The sequence below is a fragment of the Scylla paramamosain genome, unplaced genomic scaffold (genome assembly GCF_035594125.1).
Source record: "Scylla paramamosain isolate STU-SP2022 unplaced genomic scaffold, ASM3559412v1 Contig45, whole genome shotgun sequence".
Classification (NCBI taxonomy): domain Eukaryota; kingdom Metazoa; phylum Arthropoda; class Malacostraca; order Decapoda; family Portunidae; genus Scylla; species Scylla paramamosain.
Genome location: NW_026973710.1, coordinates 32,501 through 50,037, shown reverse-complemented (window position 1 = coordinate 50,037; position 17,537 = coordinate 32,501). Strand labels below are relative to the sequence as shown.

The window sequence follows — 17,537 nt, the reverse complement described above, 5'->3', positions numbered from 1 at the left end:
CGCCTCCACTACTACCACCGACACTACCACCACCACCACCACCACCACTACTACTACCACCGTCACCACTACTACCACCGCCACCACCACCACCACTACTACCACTACCACTGCTACTACCACCATCACCACAACCACTACTACTACCACCACCACAACCAACACCACCAACACCACCACAACCACCGCCACCACCACCACCACCACCACCACCACCACAACAACCACCACCACCACCACCACCACCACTACTACTACCACTACCACTGCTACTACTACTACTACCACCACTACTACCAGTACTACTACTACTTTTACTGCTACTACTACTACTACTACTACTACTACTATTGCAGGTGACCCATGAACTACCTCTAACAATGGTGATGAAGAACCAGAAGTGGCCTGTAGGTGACGAGATAACTACCCCAGGTCATCCCGGAAGTGGCGAGGTGACCCCATACAGCTCCACAAGGTCGTGGAGGACGCCAGACATAGCCACGTGGTCGCCTACACTCAGCCATCCACCTCACCTACCCCAGACTGCTACCCGGACACCATCCAGCCACAAGAACCCAGATAAGCACTTCCGGGGTCCTTGGTTGTGGTTAGCTAGCTAGTTTGTTTAGGGGTCACTTGCTGTAGATAGGAACCCTCCTCGGTCTGCTGCAATTTTTTTTTTTTTTTTTTTGTGGTGTAACGCTGTGCTCTACGTGAGTGATAGTGTTTGGTGTAACGCTGTACTTTATGTGAGAGTGATAGTGTTTGGTGTAACGCTGTACTTTATGTGAGAGTGATAGTGTTTGGTGTAACGCTGTGCTCTACGTGAGAGTGATGGTGTTTGGTGTAACGCTGTGCTCTACGTGAGAGTGATGGTGTTTGGTGTAACGCTGTGCTCTACGTGAGAGTGATGGTGTTTGGTGTAACGCTGTGCTCTACGTGAGAGTGATAGTGTTTGGTGTAACGCTGTGCTCTACGTGAGAGTGATGGTGTTTGGTGTAACGCTGTGCTCTACGTGAGAGTGATGGTGTTTGGTGTAACGCTGTGCTCTACGTGAGTGATAGTGTTTATCTTTATTTATTTATTTTTTTCCTGAAGACTACTAGTTCTGAGGTTATCTTGGAGGTTAACGGAGAAGAGTTCTTCACACCTGTGTTTGTAGTTTTTTTTTTTTTTTTATTGGTCACTTTTTTTGTTTTTTGTTGTGATTGCTATTAATTTTATTTTTTGTATTGAAATATGTGAGTGTGAATGCAGCACAATATATAAAGGTGTGCATTCCAGTGGAAGGAAGGCGTGCACAGGGTAGAGTGCACAGGATGCAGTGCCTTGTTTTTTATCACCAGACCTTGATTGATTGAAGCAGATGAAAAAAAAAAGAATATATATATATATATATATATATATATATATATATATATATATATATATATATATATATATATATATATATATATATATATATATATATATATATATATATATATATACATCACAATATGTTGAAAAGCAGATGTAGATTAATTTAGTTACTCCGATTGGTTTTGTACATAGGCTTAAAACAATTCATGATTTCACCCTTAATTACCCGGGGGGGAGGGGGGAAGGCGGGTGAAAACAATTTTTGTTATATTTCGACTTACTTTTAAATCAAAACCAGTGTTTAACTGTTTGAAATAAATAAAATACTAATGCAAAAGATATCTAATGCAGACACATTGACTATTTCCTAGATTTACGGAAAAATATTTATCTTATTTTTCGTATATAAATTTGAAAAAAATAGTTAGACCTAAAATTTCGTACTTTCTAATGTTCTACGCAGCAAAAGAACCGTAGATATTCATTGGAGACTGAGGAAGAACGGTTGTCAGAAAAAAAAAAAAAAAAACGGAAAAAAAAAGTCATGTCTCGCGGCGGGCGAAACCGTGGAATTTCATAAGACCATTACATAAGGGGATTTTTTTTTTATCAAAACGTTACATATATCAAAAATGGGAAAAAGAATGTAGAAAATAAAAAAAGAAAAAAAAATTCATATCCGGATCGTACAACGACACCCTTGATGCAAAACATGTTTGCGCGCCTGACGATGTTAAGAAACACGACACACACTTCCCTTGAGAAAAGATGGTAGCCTTCACGAGTGTCTTACTATTTCTTTGCAGAGCCCCTCTTCTTGATGACGACGCGTACACTGTCAGCTACACTTTGCAGTGTCTCACTTAAATTTTTCTCTATCTTTGTATCTCCATTTCAGATAAATTGTTATCTTTCCAAGGGTTGAGGAGAACATGGTCGTGGTTCAAGTGAAGCCACTACAGCCACTCCCTGACAAGCCTTCCACACCGGTGAGTGTTGTTCAAGCATGTATTAGTATTGCTAATTCCTTATTTCCTAGAGTATCTACCACTATATAATGGAAATGTCTTTCCAACACAAATAACGTCAGGCAAAAATAAACTCTACACTAAGTGATGAAAAACGTAGCATCATCCGCTGCACAAAACAATACAGCAGCGAAGTGACACTGCCAGGACTTGAACCAACACCTGCCTGCCTCACTGACACCTGCCGTGGTGCCAGGGAGTGCCGAGGCCCGTGCTGCCACCACGCTGAGAGAGGGAGAAAGAGAAGAGCATCAGAGAGGAATGACCGTGGCAGGAAGGATGGTGTGTTAGGTGAATGGTTCAGACAGTGACAGTGGACAGAAGAAATGCTGGAGAAAGATTAGACCACAGGTGGTTCATGTTGTACTAGTTCAAGGTTTGGCAGAAAACATTTTTTTCTAGATAGACAGTGGCAGCAGACACACAAGAGAGGATGGTGTGGTGGACAAGGGGATGCAAGGAGACGGCAGACAGAATGGAAGCTACAGATGAAAGAAGAGCAGGTCAAGCCATGGTAGCAGACAAACAGACAGACACATTGGATCAGAAAGAAGTATTATTTAGTGAGGTAAGGAACTGTACAGCCCTTCACAGTGCTGACTACTTGATAGCAGAGGTGGTTCATGTTGGTTCAGTATTTCAGGATTTGGTTTGAGGCTGTTACGTGAAAAGAACAGTCTGAGGAACGAGAGGTTGTATTGTCACTTGTCAACAAAGTGGCAGAGTATTATTATAACATTTAGAGCCAAAGCTGTACCAGCTGCCTCAGCGTGTCATGTCCATTGTATACCGACAGTCTTGTCTACGCTAGTGGAGGAGAGGGAGGAACAAACCTTGAATCGTCCAAGGTAGAGTTTGTAGCAAAGGATTGAGCAAAGAGTTCAGCTTTAGAGATATATGTCATAGCAGTGGTGCCATCTGGTTGAAATAAGGGAGGGAAAGAAGAATCAAAGTTATTATAGATGTTTTTGGGTTAAGTGGCAGAAGTCACGGGGTTAGATCTTGAAAGGTTTAGAACATAAGAAGAACATAAGAAATAAGAGAAGCTGCAAGAAGCGACCAGGCTTACACGTGGCAGTCCCTGTATGAAACACACCTACCTATTTCCATCTGCTATCCCCATCCATAAACTTGTCTAATCTTCTCTTAAAGCTCTCTAGTGTCCTAGCACTAACTACATGATTACTGAGTCCGTTCCTCTCATCTACCACTCTATTTGAGAACCAATTTCTTCCTATCTCCTTCCTAAACCTAAATTTTTCAAGCTTGAACCCGTTATTTCTTGTTCTACCCTGGTTGCTGATCCTAAGAATTTTGCTTACATCTCCCTTGTTATAACCCTTATACCACTTAAAGACTTCTATCAGGTCCCCTCTTAACCTACGTCTCTCTAAAGAATGTAAATTTAACAGCTTCAACCTCGCCTCGTAAGGAATACTCCTCATCCCCTGTATCCTTTTAGTCATTCTCCTCTGTACTGATTCTAATAGACCTATATCTTTCCTGTAATGTGGGGACCAGAACTGCACCGCGTAGTCTAGATGAGGTGTGACCAGCGCCAAGTATAATTTTAATATTACTCCCGGCCTTCTACTTTTAACACTCCTAAAAATGAATCCTAGTACCCTATTTGCCTTGTTTCTGGCTTCTATGCATTGTTTCCCTAGACGGAGTTCAGAGCTAACTATAACTCCTAAATCTTTCTCGTACCCTGTACCTACCAGAGTTTGGTTGTGTAATGTGTACCTATTGTGTGGATTTCCTCTACCTACGCTAAGCACTTTGCATTTATTGATATTAAATTGCATTTGCCATCTATCCGTCCATTCATTCATTCTATCTAAGTCTGCCTGCAAGGCGATGGCATCCGATTCTGACCTAATTAATCTACCTATCTTTGTGTCATCCGCAAATTTACTAACATCACTACTAATTCCAGTATCCAAGTCATTGATATACATTAGAAATAACAATGGCCCTAATACTGATCCCTGTGGCACCCCACTAATTACATGACCCCACTCGGATTTCGAGCCGTTTATTAGCACTCTCTGTCGCCTGTCACTAAGCCATGACCCTATCCAGCCTAACACCTTCCCATCTATCCCGTGTGCCCTAACCTTTCTCAGGAGCCTTTGATGGGGCACCTTGTTGAATGCTTTACTAAAGTCCAGATATAAGATATCATAACTATCACCATTATCTACTGCCTCGTACACCTTACTGTAAAAACTTAACAAGTTTGTCAGGCAAGACTTCCCCTTCGTGAAGCCATGCTGTGACTGATTTATCAAGTTATGTTTGTCTAAATGTTCCCTAATGTTCCTCGCTATTACAGACTTTAACATTTTACCTACAACTGAAGTTAAGCTGACAGGTCTATAATTAGACGCTAAAGTTTTATCTCCTTTCTTAAAGATGGGTACTACATTAGCCTGCCTCCACATTACTGGTACCTCATCCGACTCCAGTGATTTCCTAAAGACAGAAACTAACGGCTCACTAATAATCTCTTTACATTCCTTAAGTACTCTGGGATATATTTCATCAGGTCCTGGTGACTTGAACTTTTTTAGCCTATCTATCTCCTGTTCCACTATCTCCCTAGTTATGGAAATATCTGTCAGCTTCTCATTCTCATCTGCTCTAAACACCTGTTCACTATCTGGCATATCCTGCATGTTTTCCTGGGTGAAGACAGTTAAAAAATAATCATTCAGAAGTTTACTAATCTCCTCCCCAGAACTAACCAGCTCCCCATCTGCTGCCTTTAATGGACCTACAGTATCCTTATTCTTCGTCCTGTATACCTGATAAAATCCCTTGGGGTCCGTCTTCGCCTGGCTGGCTACCTTTGATTCATAATTGTCCTTAGCTTTCCTCGTTAACTTCCTGACTGTTCTAATTCATTATATTGTGTCCTTAAAACTTCTTCACCTGCCCTTAATCTCTTATATATACTTCTCTTACGCCCTATATAATGCTTTAACCTAGCAGTCATCCATTTAGGGTCATTTTTTTGTGATCTTATTGTTCTATACGGGATATTTGCTAACTGACCTGTATGAACTTTATCTACGAAATATTTATACAATTCATCTCCATTTACTTCACCTAGACCCCTCATCTCGTCCCCTACCATCCTCTCCACTCCCTCATCTACTCGCCTCGACCTTACCTCTCTCATTTCAGCATGACCTGACATTCCAACATACTCACACCTATCTCCCCCCTTCCTCTTTCCTCCTCCTTTCCGGACACATCTTCCCTCCTCTTGTCCTACACCCTCGCCTCACCGCACCTCCCATCCTGCCTTATCTCTCTGAACTCCGTCCCTGACCTGACCTCACCCTGCATCCTTTGCCAGTCCACTCCTTGGAGGTACCTTTTTAATTCTTCAAAATTTACTCTCCTAAAGTCCGGTATTTTACTAGTGTTTTTGTGTCTAACTGTTTCATCCCATTCTAAATTGTACCTAATTTCCCTATGGTCACTGTTACCTAGCTGTCTTCCAACCTCTACCTGCGTGACTGCTTCCTCCCTGCTAGTAAGAATTAAATCTAGAATATTATTCCCCCTTGAAGGTTCTACGACTACCTGTTTTAAAAAATTATCCTGAATTACCTTAAGAAATTCCTCTGCTTCCTTGTTACCCACCATCAGACTCCAGTCGATATTCCTAAAATTAAAATCTCCTACCACACATACCTGACTGTATCTGCCTGCTCTATTTAATTCCTGCCACAGTGAGGTGTTAATTTCCTCTGTACTGGTCGGTGATCTGTAAACTACCCCTAGTACTACTGACTGCGATCCTTCTTTAATATCTACCCATATCGACTCTTTGTTATCTGTTTTAATTCTACTGTTGATACAACACTGTAATGTGTCCCTAACGTATAACGCGACGCCTCCTCCTCTCCTGTTTTCCCTATCTTTATAGAACATTGTATACCCATCTATCTTAACCTCTGGATTAAATACTTTTCCTGACATATCTAACCAAGTTTCAGTTAAAGCAATGATATCAAATTTCTCAACGCTCGCTATTCCTCTAAGCAAGTCTATTTTATTCAGAATACTTCTACAGTTTGTGTAGTAAATACTTAAGCTATTTCTCACCATCCCTGAGCTAGCTACCTTTCTAGATTTAACTATTTTGCCCCTCGCCTTCTCACTACCCCTTCTTCCCTATTGACACTATTAATGAAGGAGTTTTTGGCTAGTTGGAGAACAGACTTGGCATGGTTCCGGGCAGAAATGTAAAGTGCATGAGATTCTGGTGATGGAAGGCTTTAGCACCTTTCGTGGGCCACCTCTCTCTCATGTATAGCACGAGAACAAGCTGTGTTAAACCAAGTTTTGGAGGTTTAGGTCGAGAAAAAGAGTGAGGAATGTACGCCTCCATGCCAGACACTATCACCTCTTATGCACTCGGCACACAGGACGGTCTCCGTCACGGAAGCAGTAGTGTCATTCCAAGGAAAATCAGCAAAATACCTCCTCAGGTTCCCCCAACTAGCAGAGGCAAAACGCCAGAGGCACCTTCACTTAGGGGATCCTGAGGAGGGATTGGAGTGATAGGACAAGATACAGATACTAGATGTGATCGGAGAGCCCAACAGAGAAGAGAGGGTAACAGAATAAGCAGAAGGATTAGAGGTCAGGAAAAGGTCAAGAATGTTGGGCATATCTCCAAGACGGTCAGGAATACGATTAGAGTGTTGCACCAATTGCTCTAGGTCATGGAGGATAGCAAAGTTGAAGGCTAGTTCACCAGGATGGTCAGTGAAGGGAGAGGAAAGCCAAAGCTGGTGGTGAACATTGAAGTCTCCAAGAATGGAGATCCCTGCAAAAGGGAAGAGAGTTGGAATGTGCTCCACTTTGGAAGTTAAGTAGTCAAAGAATTTCTTACAGTCAGAGGAATTAGGTGAAAGGTATACAACACAGATAAATTTAGTATGAGAGTGACTCTGTAGTCGTAGCCAGGTGGTGGAAAACCCGAAAGATTCAAGAGCGTGGGCACGAAAGCAGGTTAATTTCATTGCGCACATAAACACAACATCCAGCTTTGGATAGAGAAAGTAAGAGGAAACTGAAAAGGGGCTACTGTCAGTTGCCTCAGACACCAGAGTTTCAGTGAGGAAAGGATGATGAAGCTTAATAGAGGAGAGGCAGTTTTCTACAGATTGAACGTGAATGTTGTAGAAGTTTAAGAAGAAAAACTGAGAGGGGTGTCAAGACATTTAGGGTTGTTACCAGATGGGGACTCCGAGGCTGGTGTAGGAGTGTGTGTGTAATAATTAGGTGGTTGTAGTTGTTTTGTGTGCAGGAAGAGAGGTATCTCCATGATCATAACGTTTGGTACGAGAGAAAACATCCTTTGGTTTCCACAGATATTTACCACATATTTACACACTAGTAACAATTTCCACCTGTAGCACCAGAAGCAGTCTTCCTCACACGAACCGTTTCACTGCCGGGACTTGAAGGCTGCTGAAGCAATGCGGCAGAGGTCACGCCCCTTAAACTGTTTATACTTAGTCAACAACACCATAACTAAAGCAAACACTTTAGTGCAGGTAGTTAAATAAGTGCAATCATTGTTCCAGATTCCTAAATTCACAAAGTACATAACTCATTCAAAGTTTTTAGTGCAAGTAATTAACGTTTTAGTGAAATAATTGTTCCTATTCCTAATGTTGTGTGGTGCATTACCTCAGACAGGCCCACTGGAAGCTGTCAGTCTGCTGCGGCACGTGGCAAGAACCAAGTGTTGAGGAGCACACGTTGTCCCTTCACCAGTCAGCAGGTTACAAAAAACAATGCAGTATTTTGTTGAGTAATCAAAGTAATGAAATATAAATGATAAAATGTCAGTACTGATTCAGTGTCACACTCCACCATGGCAAAGACTGCCGGCTGAGTAATATTCAAGTTATATTAGTGAGACTCTACTCAATGTTAACTAAGGCAGGTGGAAGAAAATAGTTAAAAATGTATCATAGTACAAGAAAATGACACTTCAAAGTGTAAACACATCTTTAACAAGAAGACTTGAATGGTCATTAAGTAGTACAGCAGACCCTTCCTACAGTAAATTCACTATTATTTGTTGACTGGCCTTACTGTCTCATTATTTTACTTTGCTCATTATTCTGTCTTGTTTTCTCATTAATACTTGAGTGCCTTCATTTTATCTCTATTATTGTGACTTTGTCTCTCATTATGTTGCTTATGTTGTCTACTCTCATCATCTGACGGACTGCTCGCCTTCACAGGTCTGGGCGGCTCGGAAGTCTCACTACAAACTGGAGACCCGTTCTCTTGGACACAGTAGGAGTCGGACACAAGATTCAAGAGGGAGTCATTTTAACGAGAGCTTCAGGCAGAAAATTCGAGTGGATTTTCATTTCTAAAAATATCTTATTTTTTGGTGGGATATTTTGAATCCTTCTTTGTGGAAAAATAACTCAAGATATTATGATTCTAGCTGGAAGTTGACCTGAGCAATGTAGGGTTTGCTGCTGTGAGATTATCACCAAGTCACAAGTGTCCGGGATTTAAAGATGATGGAAATGTGTCCTGTGTGCTGCTGTGCTGGGAAGAGGAGAGGAGCAGCAGCAGTGGTGGGGCTCTGCTGCTGCTGTCACTGGTGCAGCTGCCTTCCCTCAACATACTGTGTCTTCTCTCACCTGCAATGAACAACTATGAACAATACTTTTGCGATGAAGAACAGTAAATAACACCTCTCCCCATATGGTTGCAAGTCTCTCTCTCTCTCTCTCTCTCTCTCTCTCTCTCTCTCTCTCTCTCTCCACAGTCCCACAGTATGTTCCCCACAGTATGTTTACAAACCCACAGTGACTCCCCACAGACACTCATCAACAATTGTCTCCTTCACACACACACCATTACATACACAAATGTTGCAATCTTGTACAGTGTCTACAATAAAGAATGAAACCAAAATCGACAAGCCTAATTTTCTTCCAGCCTGCGTGAATGTAGTGAGGCTCAATGTGTGTGTACAAGTGAAGAGTATATTAGATGCATGACTCAAAAATATGAGGCTTACACAAAAATACAGGACACAGCTTGACTCACCAAGTGTGAGTGTCAAATGTGAGTCAAAATGCTCAACTTTGAATTAACCTACAACAAAGTGACTAAATAAACACACTATAAAAAAAAATAATCTCATCAATAAACACTGAAAAAAAATTATATACACCAACACAAAATAAATAAATGAAGACTAAGTAAAGCAAATTAATCTGAACGTCAATACACAAACCAACATAGTCGTATATTTTTAAACACTATGGTGAAAGATAATGAAGCTTAAACATTGAGAGAGAGAGAGAGAAATTTTGTGGTCTTAAATCTCTCTCTCTCTCTCTCTCTCTCTCTCTCTCTCTCTCTCTCATACACAAACAAATAATAAATAAATAAGTAAACAAACAAAATACAAGCAAATAATAATAATAGCCATCCACAAACCAATCCAGTGCATCCACACCAAGCCACACCAAGCCATCGCTATCCAGCCAATCACGAGCCAGCAGCACACACGCACACACACACACACACACACAGAGGATTGGGAGAAAGGGGAAAAAGAGAAAAAGGAAAAGAAAAAAACAATGAAAAAAGGGATGAGGGAGAGAATAAGAGAAAAAATGGTGAAACGAGGAAAATGGGAAAAAATAAAGGAAAAATACGAATAAGACAAAAGGAAAATGAAGAAAGGAGGGAAAAAAGGGGAAAATGGAGTGAGCAGGGGAACACTTAGGGAACACAAACCAAACGATAGGGCATTACATTGTGATTAGGTGCACCAGGGATGGATCATGTGGATTAGAGAGAGAGAGAGAGAGAGAGAGAGAGAGAGAGAGAGAGAGAGAGAGAGAGAGATTTGGTCAGGAATTTAATTTTGTGTTAGTGGTTGACGCCATTTTCTCTCTCTCTCTCTCTCTCTCTCTCTCTCTCTCTCTCTCTCTCTCTCTCTCTCTCTCCTTACAACAGTTTTCTCTTTCTGCTTTCTCTCGCTTTTATCTTTCGTTGAGAGAGAGAGAGAGAGAGAGAGGAAAACATATTACACACCCACACACACACACACACTTTTCACAGGCAAGTTAACAACTTTAATAAAAAAAAAAACTTTTTACCTTACCTATCACAATAACCCCTTTTTTTTACCTCCTATCCCTTCCCTTCCATATGAAACCGAATCAATAAGAAATATCACTTGCTTCTCTCCTGTAACTTATAATGAAACGCTCGAATTAATTCATAAGGTGCACAAAGGAGCTTAATTAGTGAACAGGAAAGATTAAAATGCATTGTGGGAAAAAAAGGAGAAATATGAATGAGTTTGAGGAAAGGTGTGTGTGTGTGTGTGTGTGTGTGTGTGTGTGTGTGTGTGCGCGCGAGGCTTAAAAGGTAATGGATTTTACAAGTGAAGAATGTAAAGTATTGTATCCGAAAGCATAAGGGATTGGACGCCCTGAGTGAAGCGATTACAGGTGTCTATTGTTCCCGTGGTTGATATATTGAGACAGCTTGTCCGCCACCTTGCAATTTCTTTCAAGGCTTTGTTTACCCGTCAGAGGAGTTGAAAATGTACGGGACTCGCGGGTGTGCTCTGTGACATGACGGACACACGGTTGCATTGTCGCAGCCTCGGAGGTGCCACTTGCTCAAATTACGAATGGTTTAATCTTATTTTTTTGCAGGCTGTGAAATGTTACAGTATCTTATAACAAGACAAATAATATCAAAAAACATGTAATTTACCGATAAGCATTACATGACAATATTATTGCGGTGATTAAAAATACTCCTGTAAAATGGTACGTGGCATCATCAATGCAAGGGAGCAAAGGTAGCGTGTCCAAGCGACCTTGAAAACAGCTGAGTGATGATGACAGGCAGCATTTTACAGGAGTACTTTTAATCACCGCAATAATGTTGTCGTGTAATGCTTGTCGGTAAATTACATGCCTTTTAATATCATTTGTCTTATTATAAGATACTGTAATATTCCACAGCCTGCAAAAAATAAGATTAAACCATTCGTAATTTGAGCAAGTGGCACCTCCGAGGCTGAGACAATGCAACCGTCTGTGCTTCACCTCACAGCTACACGCAGGGCACAGCAGCGAGTCCCTTACATTTTTCAACTCCTCTGACGCACGCCGCCCACCACCAGGATCGGCGGGTCGGACATGATGCGGAAGAAGGCGCGGGAGTCGAAGTATTCATCCGCCGTCCACCGCTCCCCGTCGCTGAGAGAGCTGCTCCTTGTGTCACAGCTGAAGAAGAGAGAGGCGAGGGTTAGGTCACTCCTGCAGGAACACGAAGGAAGAACGAACACCAATAGACATGGCCACTCGGAGGGATACAAAGGAAACACAAGAAGTAAAAGATAAGGACAAGAGGTTGAAATCGCTCACACATGGAGAACAAACAGTAATAGATAAGAGCAAGGGGTTAGATCACTCACAAAGAAATACAAATGAAGAACAAACAACATATCTAACTTGTAATTTGGTTCTTCCGAGGCTGTCTGTGATAAGGCACACTAAGCAATCTTGTAAAGTGGATGTAGGCTGTAAAATGCAAGGATGCAGGCCCGGAGAAAGAGGGAGGAAGGGAGAGAGAAAGGAGGGAAGGAAGGAACGTAGGAGAAAAGAAAGGAATAAATAAAAGCAAAGCCTCCCCCAAAAAAAAAAAATAAATAAATAAATAAAATAAATAAAAGGAAAACGGAGAATAAAAGAAGAAAGGAAGGTATGAACAAAAGGAGAGAGAAAGGAAGAGACAGAAAAGAAAAGGGGAACAATCCAATGAAAGAAAGGAAGGCAGGAAGGATAAAAAAAAAACGAAATAACAGAAAGGTAGAAAACGAAGAAAGGAAATCAAATAAATACAAAAAGGAAGGAAGAAAGAAAGAGGAAGGAAAACAATGCCATAAGTAATGAGAGAGTTAAACCAAAAGAAAGAACAGACAAGACTTGAATAGACGAGAGAGAGAGAGAGAGAGAGAGAGAGAGAGAGAGAGAGAGAGAGAGAGAGAGAGAGAGAGAGAGAGAGAAACAAGGGTTGAGTGTGGCGAGGATGGGGGAGGCTGGAGGGTGGTGAAGGAAGGGGACAGGGGAATGAATGAGCAGGGCAGGGCAGGGAAGGGAGGAGGGGCAGTGAAGGGAAGGAGGAATAATGATGGCAGAAAGGTAAGTGAGGGGAGAGGGACGGTGAAGGAGGAGCAGTGAAGGAAGAAGAACCAGGGGAAGTCGAGGCAGTGAAGGAAGGAAAGGTGCCGTGCAGGAAGAATAGGGACGTTGTTGTAACCCAACAAACAACAAGAAATGAAACATGTAACAAGAAACAAGAATGAAACAAAAATGAAGAAATGAAAAGGGAAACAAGAAGTAGAAAGAATAAATGAGGGAAGAAGATGATAAACACGACAGCAGGTATCAAGAAGGTATCACCACCCTGATAGATAAGAGGCGAGACGTGGCCACCGAGGAGAACAACAAGGTGCGGTGAGTCATCACAACACTAACAGGGCCGGAGATTAGCACAAGATTACAAGAAGAAATACCCAGGTGGCCATCACTGAATAGTATACGAGGGAAGCAGAGGTCACCAGAAACAGGTGACGTGGACAACACGGACAGCCGGCACACCATAGGAACCGCCGCCTCCTTGTTCCTGATTACAAGATGCGATTACCAAAGCTGCTCGAGAATGAACCTTAGTGAAAGTTAAGGGAAAATAAACTGTATGATCGAAGTACGGAGAACATAAATATAGTTACTTGAAAATGGACTTGCGGAAAGTCAAGGAAAATGAACCATATGATCAAAATATGAGAAAATAAATATAGTTACTAGAAAATGAACCTTATTGAAAGTTATTGGAAAATTAATTGAATGATCGAAATATTGGAAAATCAATGTTATGGCAACGGAAGCCTTGCTGGGGCAAAAGGTCGCTCTAACAGCACGTGTATATTACAAGGTGTAGGAGACGGGAATAGACAGAAGCAGACAGAGAGACAAGCTAGACACAGCTGTCAGACCAGAGAGGGTCAGGATGGGCAAGCCGCCTGTCTCAGTACTAGTAAGTAGAGCCACACAGTTGTAATGCTGTCACAGTAAAATGTTGATGTTATATATTGACAGAGAGGGATTGGGTAGTGTAGGATGTGTTCCTCATTGAATATTACCTGCCAGGTTTGTGTAGGATGTGATTTATCAGTGAGTATTAAATATGTAAAGTGATTTGAATCGGAAGTGTAATGTGAAGTGTTCCAGATATTTAATGGAATTTAACTGAAGAGAGATTAAACTATTTTCGTAGTTTTCCTTGTTGTCGGAAGTCGAATATCATCATATTAGTGTAAATAAATGTAAATAACACAATTAAATAAAAAATATAAAAATAAATAAATAAAGCGTATCCTTGAACCCGCAAAAGCCAGTCTTATAGATTATGGAGGCAGCAAGATTGTGCAATGTAGAAACACGACAACGTTGAAGGAAGATAAATGAAGGAAGGAAAGCTAGTGAGGGAAGGAGGGCCAGGGAACAGTGACGTGAGGAACAGTGGAGGAAGGAGAAATAATGAAGGAAGGATGAACAGTAAAGGAAGGAGAAGTAATGAAGGAAGGAGGGACAGTGAGAGAAGGCTGGCCAGTGACGGAGGGACATGGAAGGAGGGGTAGTGAGAGAGGAGAGCCAGGGAAGAAGGGAAGTGATGGAAGGAGGGACAGAGAAGGAAGGAGGACCAGTGAAGGAGGGGTAGTGAGGGAGGAGAACAATGAGGCAGGAAGGGACAAGGAAGGAGGGCGGTGAGAGAGGAAGTGAAGGGAGGAGGGATCGTGGTAGGAGTATGACGGATCACAAACACCTGAAGAACAAAGGATTGCTGGAATGGTGCAGGTCTGGGTGTCAATGTACTGCTGGCTGGAACGTGAGGGATGCCTGGAGTGTGGGAGCATGACTGGACTAAGAGTGACTATGTACGAATGGAGCGTGGGTGTAGGAGTGACTGTGAGTGTGTGACTGGAATGTGACTGGCAGGACTGTGACTATCTATCTATCTATCTATCTATCTATCTATATCTATCTATCTATGACTGCAATGTGAAATAACGAAACGTGAATGACATGAGTTTAAATGTATGACTGAATTTTGCATGACTAGAACGTGGAGAACATAAGCATAAATGACTGAAGAGTGGATTTGTAACTGCAACAAGCTAAGCCAAGCCAAGCCAAGCCAAGCGTAAACAAAAAATGTTTGGCCTTGTGATATTTAAAACGTTTGAGTATAATCTTGAATCCATTATTTCTTGTTAGTTTAGACTGATCAATGGTGAAATATTTATGTGCATCAATGTTATTATATTCTATGAAAATTTTGAACACTTCAATTAGGTCTCCTCTTATCCTACGCTTTGTTAAGCTAAATAGGTTTAGTTCTTCCAGTCGTTCCTCATATGGCTTATTGCGCATTCTTGGAATCATCTTTGTGACTCTGCGCTGTATCTTTTCTAGTTTTTTCCATGTCTTTTTTGCAATATGGTGACCAGTACTGTACACAGTACTGTACAAGTTTATGAATGGGGATAATAGATGGAAATAGGTAGGTATATTTCATACAGGGACTGCCACGTGTAAGCCTGGTCGCTTCTTGCAGCTTCCCTTATTTCTTATGTTCTTGTGTTCTTCACAGTATTCTAGATGATGGCGCACCAGTGAGTTATATAAGGCAAGTATAACCTTCTCTCATTTAAATTCAAAGGTTCTTCCAATGAACCCTACTTATTTATTTGCCGTTTTTACTGTTACTGTGCAGTGTTAACTCTGCTTTAGCTCGTTTGACACAACGACACCAAGAACTTTTCTTTATCGGTGCTTGACAGTGGCATGTTATTCATTACATATCTCGCCTGAACATTGTTGCTTCGGATATGTAGAATTGTACACTTTTCTATATTGAATCTCATCCGCCATTTTCTGCCCAGCTTGTTAGTCTATTTAGGTCACACTGGAGTTCCTGCCATTGTGACACAGACGTTACTCTACTTGTTATCTTGGTGTCGTCTGCAAATTTACTTATTTTGCAATTTATCCCTTCATCAATATCATTAATGTACATTATAAAGAGTACTGGTCCTAATACTGAGCCTTGAGGAACACCGCTTTTTACCTTTTGCCACTCTGACTCTTTTCCATTTATCACAACACGCTGTTTTCTGTCAGAGAGCCAGTCTCTCAGCCATTTCATGGTGTTTCCGGCAATACCGTGAGCTTTTACTTTACTGGTGAGTCTCTTAAATAGAACAGTGTCGAAAGCTTTCTGGAAATCAAGGTAGATAATATCAACAGCTTTTGTCTCGTCATGCGAGTTAAATAGTAAGTTCATTAAGCAGGAACGCTTGGTTCTGAAATCGTGTTGCGAATCCTTTATGATTTTGTTTTCTTCTAAATATTTAACATTTCTATCTCTGATTATTGTTTCCATCAGCTTTCACAATACTGAAGTGAGACTGATCGGCCTGTAATTGGCTGGGAGAGATTTATTTATTTTTTTAAAGACTGGCGTGACATTTACTAGTTTCCATTCGTGGGGAACTTTACCCGCTAGTAAAGTTTTATTGAATAAAATTGTAAGCGTTTCACGAGCTCATTTCTTGCTTCTTTAAGAAGCCTGGGTGATATCTTGTCTGGCCCTGGTGTTTTGTTTACGTTCATGCTCTTCGTGACTCAGAGGATTTAACTTTCTGTGATGGTGAAGTCCGGCAGCGTGGTGCCTCGTGACTGAGTCGAGGGGGTCGGCAGACTGCCCTGAACATCCTCAGTCGTGAAGACTGTTGAAAAGTACTCGTTCAGGGTGTTTGCCATGTCTGTTTCGTTTTCTATTTTTGTGCCATTTTCTGTTATTAGTGGACTAATCGTTGATGTTAAAACCCTTTTTGTTTTCACATAGGAGGAGGAGGAGGAGCAGGAAGCGAAAAGGAAATACAACAAAAAACAACAATAAAACAAGCATCAGGGAGATGAAGAAGCAAACAAAGAGAAGGAGGAGGAGGAGGAGGAGATTATACATCGTTGGCTTTCAGATAGGAGCGTAAAAAGAAGACAGCGTGTCAGTCTTACTCCCTTCCTACCTTCCTTCCCTCAATCCCTCCCTCCTTCCCTCCCCTTTCTCTTCTCCTCTTCCCTCCTTCCCTCCCCTTTCCCTTCTCCTTCACAGCCTCTCTGCTATGAAAGAGAAGTAATTCTTACTTTTTCCTTCAATCGCTTCCTCTCTTTTGTCCTCTGTCTTACACGCACTTGAGAGAGAGAGAGAGAGAGAGAGAGAGAGAGAGAGAGAGAGTGTGTGTGTGTGTGTGTGTTACAAGTTACAAGGAGTTACAAGGAAGAGAAGTACTCCAGAAGGCCTTATGACCCATACAGGGAGTACTGAAAGAGACTCAAGCTAAGTTAGAAACACATGTCCAGGCGACATCGAGTCTACGTAGGCAGCACCTCGTCGAGTCTTGTCTTGAACTGCTCTACAGAGTCACTATTGGCGACATCTGAGGGAAGCGCATTCAAACGACTGCAGATTTTGTAGGAAAAGAAGTTCCCACAAAGATCTCTGTTGTAACGCTTCAGTTCAAGTTTGTAGCCATTGTTACGAGTGCGCCCCTCACTCAGCTGGAACAAGCACCTGTAGTCCACGTTGTCAAAACCTCGAAGTATCTTAAATACCTCTATGAGCTGACCACGAAGCCTTCTGGTCTCCAGTGAGAAGAGATTCAACTCCTTCAGGCACTCTGTATAACACATGTGTCTAAGCTCAGGAATCAGTTTGGTCGCCCTGGCCTGTACTCTCTCCAGTCTTGTGATGTTTTTACGGTAAGAAGGACTCCAAAACTGAACTACGTACTCCAAATGTGGACGGACGAGAGAGTTGTACAGTGATAGTACTATTTTTTTTTTTACAATATCCAAACTGTCCCTTTATGTAGCACAAAAGTTTCTGAGCCTTCTTCTCTACAGCTATACACTGCTTCGAGAACTTGAGATCATTGGTAATAACTACACCCAAGTCTTTCTCCGAGTCAGTGCTCTTCAGAGCCTTTCC

The 17,537-nt window shown here is 41.6% G+C and overlaps 2 long non-coding RNA genes across 5 annotated transcripts in view; one reads left to right on the top strand and one right to left on the bottom strand.

The window, feature by feature from the left end:
- Positions 1–1,990: 1,990 nt before the first annotated feature.
- LOC135098101 (uncharacterized) overlaps positions 1,991–17,537 on the bottom strand; it is a 32,680-nt gene continuing 17,133 nt past the window's right edge. The window contains exons 2-5 of one of the 4 annotated variants that reach the window (XR_010266563.1): positions 11,567–11,707; positions 8,109–9,085; positions 7,795–7,914; positions 1,991–2,615 (exon numbers count right to left, since the gene is read on the bottom strand). This is a non-coding gene — a long non-coding RNA (uncharacterized LOC135098101). Of the gene's footprint in view, positions 7,915–8,108; positions 9,086–11,566; positions 11,708–17,537 lie in introns of all 4 variants that reach the window. The other 3 variants (XR_010266564.1, XR_010266562.1, XR_010266565.1) reach the window with 3 other exon arrangements.
- LOC135098100 (uncharacterized) lies at positions 2,211–8,808 on the top strand. Its single transcript, XR_010266561.1, has 4 exons — positions 2,211–2,351; positions 2,797–2,958; positions 8,114–8,202; positions 8,672–8,808. It is a non-coding gene; the product is annotated as an uncharacterized LOC135098100 (long non-coding RNA).